Raw genomic sequence first — 14,830 nt, 5'->3', positions numbered from 1 at the left:
TTATTAATTATACTATCAAAAATTCCATCCAATCGAAACAAATATTTTTCGAGAAAACAAAAATCTAAAAATACAATTTTCGCAAACTATTTTAATATTATTTAATTAAACACCAACAACACTTTTTGGCACACAGATCGCAATTTATATTTTTTCAATCAAATAATTTACAAATATTTCAAAAACTTAATGAATGCCTCTTCAAATGCGCACAATTCGTTTTTAGCATAATTTACATTTGCCAAACAAACATTTCAAAACAATATTCATTCGTTAGTTTTATTTTTGTTTTTACATTAGCACTATTTTGCTTTACCTTTCCACTCGCACTTCTCCCCAAAATTCGCGCACGTAAATTAATTCAATTTTTTATTTCGAATTTTATTTTTTTCCCTCGTTTTCGTATTTATTTAATTTGTATTCATTCTAATGTGCTATGTGCCTCACACACACGCAAATACGTGCGTGCACATCCAATTAGAATCACAACAAAAATACACAATAAATTACAACACACAAATTTTGTTTTTTGTGTAAAATCGTCCGCGACCACGTTAAGTGTGAACCACCAACTCGTTGTAGATACGAAAAGCAACTGATTGTAGTGACTTGGTGCCTGGCTCGGCGCTACTTCACTGCCTGGCTAGCTGGCTAACTGACGGTCTTCTACCGTACATTTATTCATTTGCACGAGCGCTATTCTCTGGCTCAATAACTCAACAGCCAAACAGCAAAATCAACACTCGTTGGTGTATGTAGTATTTGCATTTCGCGGCGTCGACCGAACAGCTGAACAACCGAAGTGCTGAGTAACAGCTGCGTTGCGCTGCGCCGCACAGTTACATGGCGCTGTGGTTGCATATTGCGCGGCGGCAGCGCAGTCACTCTCACTGGCTCTGCCGACGTCACTGCCGCTGTCGCCGGTGCCAATATGCTGTTGGTGTATTGTTGAAACTGTTTCTCAACGCGTTGGCCCCAATTGATATGCTGCTATCGTTGTTTCTGTCGGTGTACAGTGTGGTCGTGAGTGTCTAAAATGCGCAAGAAACAATGGAAAATCTTAACTTCGGTTGTCAAAATACTATTCACAAAACTCTCTTCCTTACAAAAATCAATTCAATTAGTCAGTACAGTCAGTTTATATGACAGCAAATCAATCTTCAGAGATTGTAAAATTGTCTCACACAATAAGCCGAGCAAAATTTCATCAAGTTATCCCCCGGTATTTGCGGCAACAATTCACCCAGAAATTCGTTAACCGATATATTGATTATAGTATTGCAAGTAGAAGGTATACAATTGAAAAGTAAAGTCCTCTCTCGTCGAACAGAGGCCAAACTCTATAAGTCCCTCATTATACCCGTCCTGCTATGTGGTAAATAGGCATGGACAATGACGACATGTGATGAGCCGGCTTTACGAGTTTTCGAGGGAAAGGTTCTGCGGAGAATTTATAGACTGTGGAGCGAAGATATAGACAGCGGCTGCGCCGAATAGGTCATATCGTTCGTATGGATGAAAACACTCCAGCAGTACCCGCCGAGACAAGCAGAGGAAGAAAGACCTTCATTCCGTTAGAAAGACCAGGTGGAAAGGACCTGACTACACTTAGAATCTCCATTTGCCGCCAAACAGCGACAAGAAAGAACGATATAATAAATATATTAGGGCAAGTAGAAGGTATGATCTGGTTGTCTAATTTCGCCATGCTTGCTCCCGAACTTGATCGAGGTATTGGTAAACCTTTCATACAGATTTCGAAACTATTTGGCACAGAACAAAGTTCCTGGTTCTTCTTGAAACTTAAAGCATCTTATTGAAACAATCAATGCCTTCTCTCAATTTCTTTACTTCCTTTTCGCCTTATTAACGCTTTGCAAGTCAGCAGTATGTTAGTAACTAATATGCCTTAGCATTACATTTACCTGTCTGTGTCTGCGCTATTATTGCTGCCGCTTTGTTAGTACGCGAATGCTTCTAACACTATCGTTATCCGCCCTGTTTGCCACTAAGAAAGTAGCGTAACGTCTCTTATGGTTCTCTCCACTTACTCTGTGTTGTTGTATGCAATTACCGCGCTGGCGTGTAGGTGTATTGGTTGAAAAAACATTGCAGGAATCATCAACACCATCAGCATCGTTGTCGCAATTACTGTTGCACTCCATTCTGATAATGCTATCAGTTTTAAGAGCATTCAATTACCACGTCCGCGTCCGCGTCCTTTCGCCTGGCAACAAGCAACGCACTCATTTGGTATTAAAGTTTCCATGTTAAATACTTGCATAATTTACTATAATCGGCAAATTTCAATTAATTTAGTTATGAACCTGTAGTTGATACTTGACAAATAGTAAGTGAATTACACAAGTGGATATAATATATATTCACAACAGTAAAAATACTTCAGTGCTGAGTGTACTTAAGGAGCAATACCTTTGTAGTGGCTGATAACGATTTAATATTCTGCTTCCTATGTGCCAACTTTTTATATATTTAATACGCATTTTCAACTGTAAATAGTTTACTGACAACAGTTATGCCGTTGATCCACAAAGAAATCTAGGAAGTTAAATGTATAACTCTATAATCCTCAAAGCAAATGTTTTGGTTGGTTGAACTTCTACAATGAAAGCAATAAGAGCCGTTGAATTAGTGACTTTTTAGTTAACCTTAAAAGTCGGATCTAAATAAATGGAATGGATGTTTGTCCATCCAGAGATCAACAGCTCGGTGGCATTTCTCAAAATTATTTGAGGTTCTGTAGGCTCAGTAAATATTTTAAACAGGCATTTCGACAGTATTTCTCGAATTTACTTCAGGTTCTCTATTCCTAATAAATATTTGAAGTTACCGATCTTCTATCAGTGACGAGACGAGTCATCTTTGGAACTGGTTCTCATAATAAAAGAAACCTTTCTGAAGTAGTCTACTTGCAAATATATTTCTGTTTCTGTTTCTGTTGGTGTTTTTTTTTTTTTTTTTTTAAACCTGAGTATTTGTTCATCGTTTCTATGATGCATTAATTCGATAACATAGGCAACTTTTCTTAACTACACTGATATTTGGGGCTTTGCATGATGTAGAGGTTGATATTCTGATATTTTAATATAAGAAATTTGGCTTGAATTTGGAGCGTGCAGGGAGTGATTTTTAAATAAAGAATATGTCTTTTCAAATCAACCTTTAGCTCCGATAATATTGTTTCATTAATTCAAGTTTTTGTAGAAGTAATACAAACTCTGTACCACAACGTCCGGTACGTTCTCGGCTGTCCAAGTGCGACCACTTTTCGGGTCCTCCTTATCATTGCTTTCTGCTGGCGCTACAATCAACGCCAAAATTTCAAAAATCAAAATTTGGACGTTTATTTAAGAAAAACATTTAAAGTAGTATCTATTATGCAAAGTTTTGCCCAACTGAAACTATAAAACTCTCCTATCTCTCTGGCAATTTGTGGATTCCATCTCATGTGGGATTTCGCCCAAGAATAAAACTAGTCAATTTTTAATACCTTGTTCTGATTTCAACCATATTCTCTTGAGAGCGTTCTCCATCGACACTAATAAATGTTTTTCAAATGGTTTTGAACCGCTCTTGCAACATTTGGCCGAGTGTTGGTGTGATAGAAAATTATTGCCTCATATCTAGTAGTAAATGCCGAGCTTTTTTCGGCATTCGCTCGTTTCAATTTGATGAGTTCTTGTCGGTAGCGTTTCTCATTAATAGTTTTACTTGGTTTTAGAACTCCTTATTACAACGCGCCCTTTTGATCACAGTAATGCAGAGCATTTCAACAAACTTTTCTAGATTGGTAAAACCCTTAAAAACGTCGTGTGATGTTTGATCTCAATATGTGAAACGGTAGCTGTTGGTTTACGACGAGTTTGCTCGAAATTTTGTGTTTACAATGAAATCAAGGCTTTGGAATCATTAGATATGTTCCAGAATTATGTTTGGGAGCTAATATTATCACGAACGCAAGTATCTGAGTGGCATCTAGGATTCAGTAAAGCTTGTAAAATCATCGCAAACTAACCTCAAATTTCCTTCAGAGAAGGTACTGAAGATGTTACCTGTTTTGTGTTTTGTGGAGTGGAAAAATCGTTGGCAAATGTGTGTTTTATCGGGCAAGAATTACTGTGAAGGGGATGAGCTTGATTTGAAAGACCAAGTGAAGTATTTCATTTTATAAACAAATTCTCCTTACTTTTTTTTTATCGCAGTATTAAACTATGGGCTCAGCAGCCTTTTTGAAGACGATAACTTGTATTAAAATACGTGAAAATATAGTTTTTGCCAGTCCGGGTCAAATTTAAATAGAAAATTGTAGATTTCAAATACTTTTGAAATAGTTAGGTCATCCTCTAGGCTAATATATTGGACATTTCATAAAGGATTTCTAAGTCGTAGTTAAGAATAGCCATTGTACATTGAAAATTATATACTATTTTTCATATCCAGCGTTTTATACCGCGAACATGGTATATTAAGCTTGCCACGAAGTTTGTATTAAAAAAAAATTTTTTTTGACGACTTATCTTTATGAAATCCGCCAGGGACCATTTTCTATACTAGTGGTGTGATCTACGAAAAAATGGTTCAGATCGGACCACTATAGCATATAGCTGCCATACAAACTGCACGGTCGGAATGAAGTGATTGTGTGGAAAACTTTTTTATTTTACAAGATATCTTCACGAAATTTGACATAAGTTATTACCTCGATCAAAAATAAAATCTGGCAAGAAATCGTCGAGATCGGACCTCTATATCACATAGCTGCCATACAAATTGACCGATCAAAATCAAATTTTTGTAAGAAATCTTTAGTACTTGTAAAGGATATTATGGCTTCGATGCGGACAGAATTAACGTTGTTGCTCGTTTATTCTATTAGCCCCTTACAACCTAATAGCAGGTACTATCTACAAATATGCTCATATATAGTTACATATATACATGTATATGTAAATCATTCGCGTATTACTCAATAAAAAGTTCATTTGCTGACACTAATTGCCACTTGTACCTGAAAAATAAAATAAAATTCCAGAATGCGTTCAAGGTCATTTATTTACTTGCAGGGCTCCTCGCTTATCACAATGTAACAAAAACGCAGACAACAACAACAACAAACCGCAGCAGTCACCTTTGTAATACGTTGCATTGACACTTAATGGCAGCGCTATCAGTAACAATAACTTCATTACCCAGCGCACAAAGTGAAAAAGCCAACAAAGTGAAATATGTTAAAACACAAAAATAACAAAAATAACAACAGGAGAGACACTATCAGCATGCAGCGAATAAAAATAAAATCAATAACTAATTTGGTTTGCTCACTTGACTTGTTTGTTTGTTAGGTTCGGTGGCGCGACCTCGACCCACTACCCGCCAGGCCACGTGCCACCGCCCCTTCCACGACAGCAGCGCATCGCTGCTAATGCTATTCCCGCTCTCATTGCCGTTGCCGTTGCTGTTGCTCACACTTTCCAGTGATAATTTTTGTTGTTTATGTGACTCGCTCGATGACAATTTTTTAGCCGGCGGCGCAAAGCATCACATGCCGTTGCAACAGGCCATTGCAAAAACGACAACAACAAACATGACAACAACACAAGCAGTTAGCAGCCTTTCATCAGCAGTGGATAGCATTATCTACCTGGTGACTGGCAGCGCTTGCTCGTCTGTCTGTCGTTCGGCTGCTGCTCTTACTTAGTTGCCTCATTGACTTGCCGACTGGCTGGCTGCTTGCCTGATGTACTGATTCAGCGGCAGCAATCATTTATTTAAACCTAAGTGTGTTTCTGTGCTGCAGTGTGTCTGTTTGTTTATTTACATGTTTGTATGTGTGTGTGCAGCTACTTGCAATGGCTTTGTCACGCGTTGCCTGTCGCCGTTCTATCTTTATCTGCATGTGCGAGATTGCGTGCATGTCATCGCGCACATCTTCAGTCAACAGCAATAGAACAACAAAAATAATAACAACAACATCACAACATCTACAACTTGCAACTAATTGCGTTACACTTTTATCAAAGTATGGCTATTTCTTCAATCTTTGCCTGTTTGTTGTTATTCGTTGTGGTTATTGTTATTGCTGGCTTTGTTTTCGCATTGCGCTGTAGCTGGATCTTCGCTACGCTGGCAAATTCAATTTAAATTTCTATAAAGTGTTTTGATTTTATTGCCTGCACTCAAAGATAATTTATTGCTCTTTGCACTCGATAACTAAGCGCTCGGTAAGTAAGTAAGTCAAGTGTAGATCTAGATACACTCACATACATACATATGTGCGAGTGTGTAGCATGCATGTGTGCACCTGTCTCTTATACACATCTAGATGTGTATAAGAGACAGCGATAACTAAGCGCTCGGTAAGTAAGTAAGTCAAGTGTAGATCTAGATACACTCACATACATACATATGTGCGAGTGTGTAGCATGCATGTGTGCACTTATATATGTACTTATTTCAAATGTAATTTTATTGTGCTATAATTACCAGTCACATTTATTCTCTGTCAATCAATTAAGCTGCAAATGCATACAAAACTGAAAACAAGAAACTTACAAGCAGAATAATCAAAGATAATGGTTACGTACATACTTACGAATGACTCGCTGTTTTGTCCTCAGCAAAATTACCAAATTTTATTGAAATACCTTAAGGAAGTACACTCTTGTTGAAATTCGTGAATACTTTTATCAGCAGCTATTTCCTTCCAGATTTATCACAATTTTCCTAAGGCAGTAAAATTTCCATTAGACTAGTGCAGCAGCAGTTGAAAATGATAAAACAGGAAAGTAATTCATAACATATTGTGACGAAAAAGCACCCGGAAATTGTTATTAAATATCAAAAAAATATATTGTGCTAAGTTGGTAGAACCGCCCTTAATCAGTGTGCCAAATATGAGCGCGATCTGTTAAGCAGTTTGTTCACAGCAACTGCTTAAGTCGTACACCTCAGTAGTGCGTTGCAAGTTTTACAAAGGTTAAAACTATCGACCACGGAATTTGTCTCAAATTTTATATTTCTAACCAAATTTCGTTAAAAATGATGTCGAAATCATTGCGAATATTGGAAAAGCCTTGCGGTGATTCAGTTTTATCAAAGACACAGGCTTACGAGTGATACAAAGCCTTCAAAAACGGTCAAGAGATCGTTGAAGACTTGCGCCCTTCAACTGATGAAAATGTAATAAAAGTGAAGAATATGGTGCTTGAAGGATGACTAGAGAGCTCAACATCACCAGCGTATCCGTTCGAATGATTTAAGTTGATATTTTGTAATAAACATAAAGTTCAACTTTTTTTTTTTTCAAACATGGTAAATTACTTGTTCCACAATTCCTCAATTTCCGCTATTCCCCTGATATGCCATGTCCAGGAGCTCCTCTGAAAAAATATGTTTATCGAAGAGGAAAATTTTTCTGTCTAAAATTATTTCAAAACCATAAACTAGTATAGATGAATACAATAATCAAAGCACTAGTCAAAATTTTGGTTTTTGACAAAACGACAACTTCTTAGAAAAATAAATCGCGAAATCTTCTTTTTGCTATTTGACGCCATTCCGAGATATTAACATCAGCCAGGTTCTCCTCCTTCTGATCTCTCCAGCCGAGGGGAGGGTTTCCACCGGCGGGTACTGCGTTGAATACTTTCAGAGTGCCATAGAGGCTATTCCTTTTCGAACTTTTATTGACGAAGAGGTAGGTATGTCGCATCTTTCACGAGTCTTTTCCAAGTTTTGGTGTATGTTGAAAATCTCTTCAATAATAGATTACCCAGTTTCGAAGCCACACTGATAAGGTCCAATCCATTGTGAGAGTGAAACTCATACCGATAAATATGGGTCATCAGGTTTTTTAGGATTGTCCACGCAATTTTCTTCGGAATTTGTAATAAATTTTCTTCGAGGCCACACTGCTTCCAGTATTTGCAGCCTTTTCTTTCCTTTGCTTTTTTAAGTTAAAAACTCTTTAAGATAAATATAAATTTGTAAACTTCACTTTTTTCTTATCCTTATCTTATTTTTTCTATAATCAATCGTTTCAAAGGTATATTGACTAACCGTGAACTCAATTAAAAACAAAGAAGTGATAAATGTGATCAGTGCTTTTTAGTGTGCTCTCCATCTCCATCCCGACAGCCATCAACCACATCACCTTACTATACTCACACTAAGAGTAATTACGAAAGTTTCTTATTGATAAGTGTAGTTTTGTTGCGTGATTCAGTTCATTGCACTATCATGTCAGGCTGCAAAGTGTGGCCAGCTTCTTAACTCGTGCCGCATGGCTCGTGGCTTTTTGGTATCAACTGGGTTTCGCTAGTTATTTTTGACTTTGTGAAAAATTTCGCACATTTCAATTAATTATTTAAAGGCACTTTCATTCATTTGCCGACTAATTAAAGTGTGCCGTTAAGCAAGGGGTTGCTCTGACTGAACATACATACATACATATGTGTACATACAAATCCATACGAATATGCGTAGTTCAAGAGCGTAATTGATCGTTGTGCGAATGCCAGTAATGTTTTCCTGCATTGAAGTCACTTGCATGAACTTCTGATACGGTTTAAACCAGTACAAATAGCAGGCAGCGTAATGACCGCATAGTTGCTTATCTATATTTAGTGTTTACCAGCGCCTTTAAGACACTTGATGTTATAATTAAAGATATGAAGTAAATCCACTAAATTCACGTGTTCAGTGACTTGCTATATGTACAGAATATATATGCATATTAGGGTGGGTCAAAAGCACGAATTTTCTTATATATATATGCATGTTATAATGGGTCCAAAAATCTAATGTTTTTCTTTTCGATTCATACTGTGGAAAATTAGTTGATAGACACCTCCAAGAAGGATCTCTAAGTATGAGCTCTTAATATGCATATTAGGGTGGGTCAAAAAAAATCTAATGTTTAATTTTTCGCTTCATATTTTTAAAATTGGTTAAAAGACACCTCGAAGAAGACTCTACAAATATTTTACAAAATCTCTAAAAGAAAGATATATTCTTCCTTTTTTTTATAGTTGGAAATGAGATATAAAATTTTGTATTTGATAATAAGAAAATAAATAGAAAACCGTTAGGCGAAATACCTTCCTATTACAATTAAGAGCTTATACTTTGAGAGCCTTTCTTAGAGGTGTCTACCAACCAATTTTTCAGAGTACGAAGCGAAAAAAACATTATTTTGTTTGACCCACCCTATTGCACGTATATATGAAAGTCTGATCGTAATATAATACATATTTACTGCAGTATTTTTATTTAAGAGCTTTTTCATTTTTTCAGAGTGCGAAGCGGAAAAGACATAATATTTTTTGATCCACCCTAATGCATAAATACATATGACTGTCTGATTATAATACATATCTTTTATAAGAGGTTATATTTACTAGAATTTTTAGAAACAAATCGACTTTTTTCCTAATGTCTGTACATTAGAGCGGGTTGATTTACAGGGAGCCAAAACACCGAAACACACCCTAATGCATTAATATGATGGTCTGATTGTAATATATACATATTTACTGCAGGATTTCCAATTTTTCAGAGTACGAAATGCAATTTTTTTTCTTACCCACCCTAATGCATAAATATGACTGTATGATTATAATACATATTTTTTGTAAGAGGTTATAACTACTGATAAATTTAAAAAATAATTAATTTTTTTTATACATATGGAGAAGAACATTGGAGCGGGTTGCCAAAAAACGGAAAGTCACTTACGAAAAAATGTTCTACGGATCATTCTAAACAATTTTGTCTGAGAGACTATGTGTCCAAAACTGCTTCAAGCCAGTTTTTAAGGTGAAATTTTGAAGAATCATTAAAATTTGTTCGTCACTTTTTTGAGATATCCGAATGAAATTTAATATGTAGGTGCATTTTGATATTCTATTGATCCTTTTTCGGACAATTATATCATATTTCTACCATACATATGATTCCTCAGATTTTTTAACTTTCGGCGATGGCTCGAAACCAGCTTTAGACTTATAATCTCTTAGGCATGGTTGCTAGGAATAGTCCCTAGTCAGCGATCCGCTCTAATGTTCATATATTTGTTAATGTTTTCCGATGAACTTGATATTTTCACAGTATTTTCACAGGACTTTCTTTGATAAATAAACATTTTTTGAGAAACCGCTATTTTTTCAAAAATCAATATTTAACAAGTCCTTCTAACATTTTCCAGCAGTTGTAAATTTTTATGGATTAGAAATATTTTTAAGCAGAAAAATCTTCGCCACCGGCAGGCACCTTTCTCCGAAGGCCTTCTTGGAGATCGGCTACGGAATCAAGAGAATACATATATTTTTTTTCCAATTAGAGGCGATTATTAAAGTAAACTAAATTCGGTAAATTTATATTATTTTTACTTATTTATTCAATAAAATTTTTCTTAAACAAAAATTTCTAAAAGGATTTTTTCTGACTTGCAAGTGGTTATAACCCCTTAAATCGCTTTGCATATCTACAAACCCTCACATGCATATACATATACATTTGTATATATGTATGTATGTTTATATATAAATTAAATATAAGTACATACTTATATACATAGCTTTATGCACATAATCAAATTAATAGTTATTGAGTTCACACTTGGCACCCGGGCTATAAATAAATCTCGAATCTCCAGCAGACAAACACCTAACCATAAAACACAAATGGAGAGAAGGAGAGTAGGAGACCAAGCATGCTCCCAAGTATTCTAAGTAACGGGAGTGCACAGGCCAGGAGACAAATTATGTACATATGTGGATACATACAAAAGTACAAAGTTTTCAGTTTCGTTGGCATGGGGCACATCAGTTCGCCGCGTTCGGTGTCAAGCTATTTATTTTAAATCTGAAATATGAAGCGTCTGCATAAATATTACCAAACACCTTTAAATGCTTTTTTGGGGGTCCGGCTCACAAGTGCGTGCCGCTAAGTGGAGCGCTACAGATACACACATACACGCTTATTTATGTATGTATAGGATGTGTATAAGTAAAGTAAGCTCCCCAATGCTGCGCGCTAATGCCGCATCCTTAGCGAAAGAGTGCTGCCTTTAATGTTACAGCTCATCTGCATGATTTCAAGTGTCTTCTGCTTGGTGACGAAGGCAATGCTGCTGATGATGATGGTGTTGGTGATGATGCTGCTGTTCATTATCATTTTTGTAAATGACATTGTAGTTGAAGAGATTTAGAAATCTTGTTGGCGCTGCTGCTGACATCAACGATGCTTGACAATATTGCAGGAATAGATTATAACCCAGCAACAAATTGAGGAAGTACAGAACTTTTTATAGTTTTGCTCAAGTGAAATGAATAGTAACTTGTGCATTGTTTTAACATTTAAATTTTAATTATAAAATTTTAAATTACATATTAAAAAAATAAAAATTTTCAAAAATATTTTCCAAAATTTTTATAAATTATATAAAATGTACCTAAATATTACAAAAAAATAATTTCCAAATATTGAAAATAAATAACTTTTAAAAAACTTTATTAAAATATATTTTTTTATAATTTTTTATAGAATTTTTTTTCTCATATGTATGTACATGCATACAACTATGTCCATACTTCCCTTTAAAAAAATATATTTATTTAAAGTTTGGTCTCATTTAAAGAAGCAAAAGTAGCCAAGTGAAGAGAAAAGAAGAAGATACTGTTGTTTTGTCTAAATTTACCAGCACATTTAAATGATATCGATCTTACTACAAATATACCACTTTCAGACTAGTTCGTTAAGGACCAATCTATAGTTCTCTTTCGTATTTCGCTGCTGTTTTGTCTAAATTTAGCAACACCGTGTTACTTTGTAGGCATTTTGAAATTGTAGCGACCTAGTCATAAATATATTACTTTCAAACTAGTTCGTTAAGGACCAGTTAACAGTTAACCAGTGTTGATAAAAATATTTTCTGTTACTTTTTAATGAGAAATAACATTGCTAAGGGCTAAATCCAAACTCACAAATTGCTAGAAAATGGCAAATAATCGCGTTGGAATCCCGTTACTTTATTACTTTTCAAAAAAAAAGTTAATTACAAAACTTATTAAATCAAAACACGAAAATTTTAGTGTAACAGAGTTAAAATTGGTACTAATTTGAGACGGTCGGACGGCACACGATGCTTATGCTTGAATTCATATGATTGAGGCTAGGTTCTGACAAAAATGTATAATTTGTAGAATTTTTAAAATTTGGTTGTTGTATTTATAAACGTAAATAGCCTTAAACGTCAAAACATAATATGTAAAGTCATGATGAAGAAAAAAAAATTTTTTTTTTAATTGAAAGTCCGAAGTTGATGTATTTTTATTTCTGAGGATGGAAATTTGATCACAAAATGCATAGATATAGTATATATATAGTCTCTGCATAGGATTCATTCAAAAATTACTTAGATTTATATACTTAGAGATAACCAAGTCTCAAAACAAATACTTTTGCATTATGTGCATACATGTATTTCCTTTTATTACAAAATAAAACTGAGAAAAATATTGAATTCTCATGACTTACTGTTCTTAAATTAACTTGAAGACAATACCACAGCTAGACTTGATGATAAAAATGAACTCCTGCTTTAGTTTATTGAAAAAAAAACATTTTCTCAACAATTTTTAACAACTAGTTCCCCAACTAGACTGATAAAAACTAGTTAAAATGTGCAACAACTTAATAATGAACGCCTAGTTAAGTTTATTAAATCAAATCAATCATTCTCGCAAAAACTTTTGGCAACTAGTTCCACAACTGGTCCGATAAAAACTAGTCACAATGTCCAAGGAAGCGCTTTAGCCAACAGCTGACCAACTTATACACCCACAATGCACTAAAGGCATGCACATTTGCATCAAAGCGCAACAGCGTCAACTATATTTTGTACACCACACACCGGAACGAATCACATTAGACGAAAGCTGTTGCTGCTGGTTCCGACGCTGTCTCTTCTACGACGCTTATGCTAAACACAACTGACGTGCAAGACGCTGTATAACCGCTGTGTTGTAACATACATATATATATCTATATAGTACATTTGTATGTTCGCGGTTGAAGATCAGCATCTGCTTAAACACACTGACTGAGCTGAGCCCCGTCAGCGCTGTCACTTTGCACTCCCAAATCACACATTTACCGAAAAATATGCAACTCTGGGTGTGTGTGTGTGAAAATCTATATATGTAGTTGTGTGTATACGCCATTTTCCATTTATGATTTTCCCTGCAGTTGAATCTTGTTGATGCTTCTGTGGCGTTTATGTCGCTTTGGAGTGCAATAAGTGTATCTGTTGCTGTTATAACACACACAAGCAAACATACATACTACATATACATTTATCCATATGTATATGTATACATACATGTTTTTTTATTATTATTATTTTTTTTATTGTAATGTAGTTGGATTTGGCAGCAGCGGGACACACGCTGTGATTTGATTTTATGCTTTTGATATTTCTTATTGGAATACGTGTGTGCCTCTGTGTGTGGGTGTGTGTCTGTGTATACTCACATATGAGCGTATTTATTATGAGTGCTTGCAGGATTTGTTTTTACCCCACTGAGTGGGTTCATCGTTTGATGTTGTCTGCTTGACTCGCTCGATTTATTTATTTTTTATTAACACAAGCTGCCACATTCGTATGTGTAGTGCTTTAAATTTAGTGGATATTTTGTTTAAGTTAACAAAAATATTAACAGTTATTACAGTAAGCAGGCTAATACTCAACATCATAACTTGAAAGCGAAAGAAGCATGAGATTATACATAAATGTTTTGCACGAAGTAAAGGATGGGTGGAAGTTGAGTGAATAGGGAGAATAGAAGCAAGATAGGGAAGCTATCCTTGAGATCAGCCAAAATCCAACCAGATACAATGTATTAGTTGAATATAAGAAGGATGCATTTCATATAGCACAAGAAGATTTAAAAAGAAATTTATCTTGATTTTCATTTCTCAGATATTGAAGCTAGTGACTCGATCTGAGCCATTTGTTCATCTGTTATGGCGTAGCCTTGGCTGATAAGCTTTTCCAAATTTTATGATAATATCCTGACAAACTAAAAAGTTTTTCATATACATATGTACATACATACATATATATGTATGTAAGTACTGGAGTTGCATCAATCAGTTTACATACATACTTATATGGCGGCTATATGCTATTGTAGTCTGATCTCAACATTTTCTTTGGAGATTTCAGCGTTGTATTGGACAATAAGCTATGCCAAATATCGTGATGATATCTCGTCAAATAAAAAGGTTTTCCTTACAAGAGCTTGATTTTGATCGTTCAGTTTGTATGGCAGCTATTTGTTATCGCTGTTCGATGTCGACTATTCACGCAAGAGGTTGCGGAGAAAAGCAGGTTTGCCAAATTGTATATCAATATCTCATAAACTGAGGAACTATTTCGAGTAACTTAGTCGACTTAACACAATACATTTTAATGAAATTCTTATAAATTTAACTAAGGTAGAGAACTCTGCTAATGGTTTTTGCAAATTCCCGCCAGATGGCCGACACAAAAGAATTCAAGACTTAAACCACAAAATGAATGTGTTCGTAATATAAGAAAAATATAACGGAATTATTTTATCCATATTGACGAAGCATATTTGAACAAAAAATCCTTCGAATAGTGAACAAAAAAGTTGATAAAATTTAATTACTAAAAACTAAAATAAGAAAATATTAAAAAGAAAATAATAATACATATTATCAAAACCTTATTGTGAAGTAATGCAAAGTATTTGACACTGCATTTTTTTTTGCACATTTTATT

At 35.0% G+C, this 14,830-nt stretch overlaps 1 protein-coding gene across 2 annotated transcripts in view; it reads right to left on the bottom strand.

The window, feature by feature from the left end:
• The window catches only part of LOC108967389 (protein goliath), a 109,959-nt gene extending 109,314 nt beyond the window's left edge, over positions 1-645 (bottom strand). For both annotated transcript variants that reach the window (XM_018930762.1, XM_018930763.1), the window contains exon 1: positions 317-645. The gene's annotated coding sequence lies outside the window, so the exon portion shown is untranslated. The remainder of the gene's footprint in view (positions 1-316) is intronic.
• Positions 646-14,830: the final 14,185 nt, after the last annotated feature.

The sequence above is a fragment of the Bactrocera latifrons genome, unplaced genomic scaffold (genome assembly GCF_001853355.1).
Source record: "Bactrocera latifrons isolate USDA-ARS-PBARC rearing strain unplaced genomic scaffold, ASM185335v1 scaffold_186, whole genome shotgun sequence".
Classification (NCBI taxonomy): Eukaryota; Metazoa; Arthropoda; class Insecta; order Diptera; family Tephritidae; genus Bactrocera; species Bactrocera latifrons.
The sequence above is the reverse complement of the archived record's forward strand: the minus strand, read 5'-3'. Positions and strand labels throughout refer to the sequence as shown.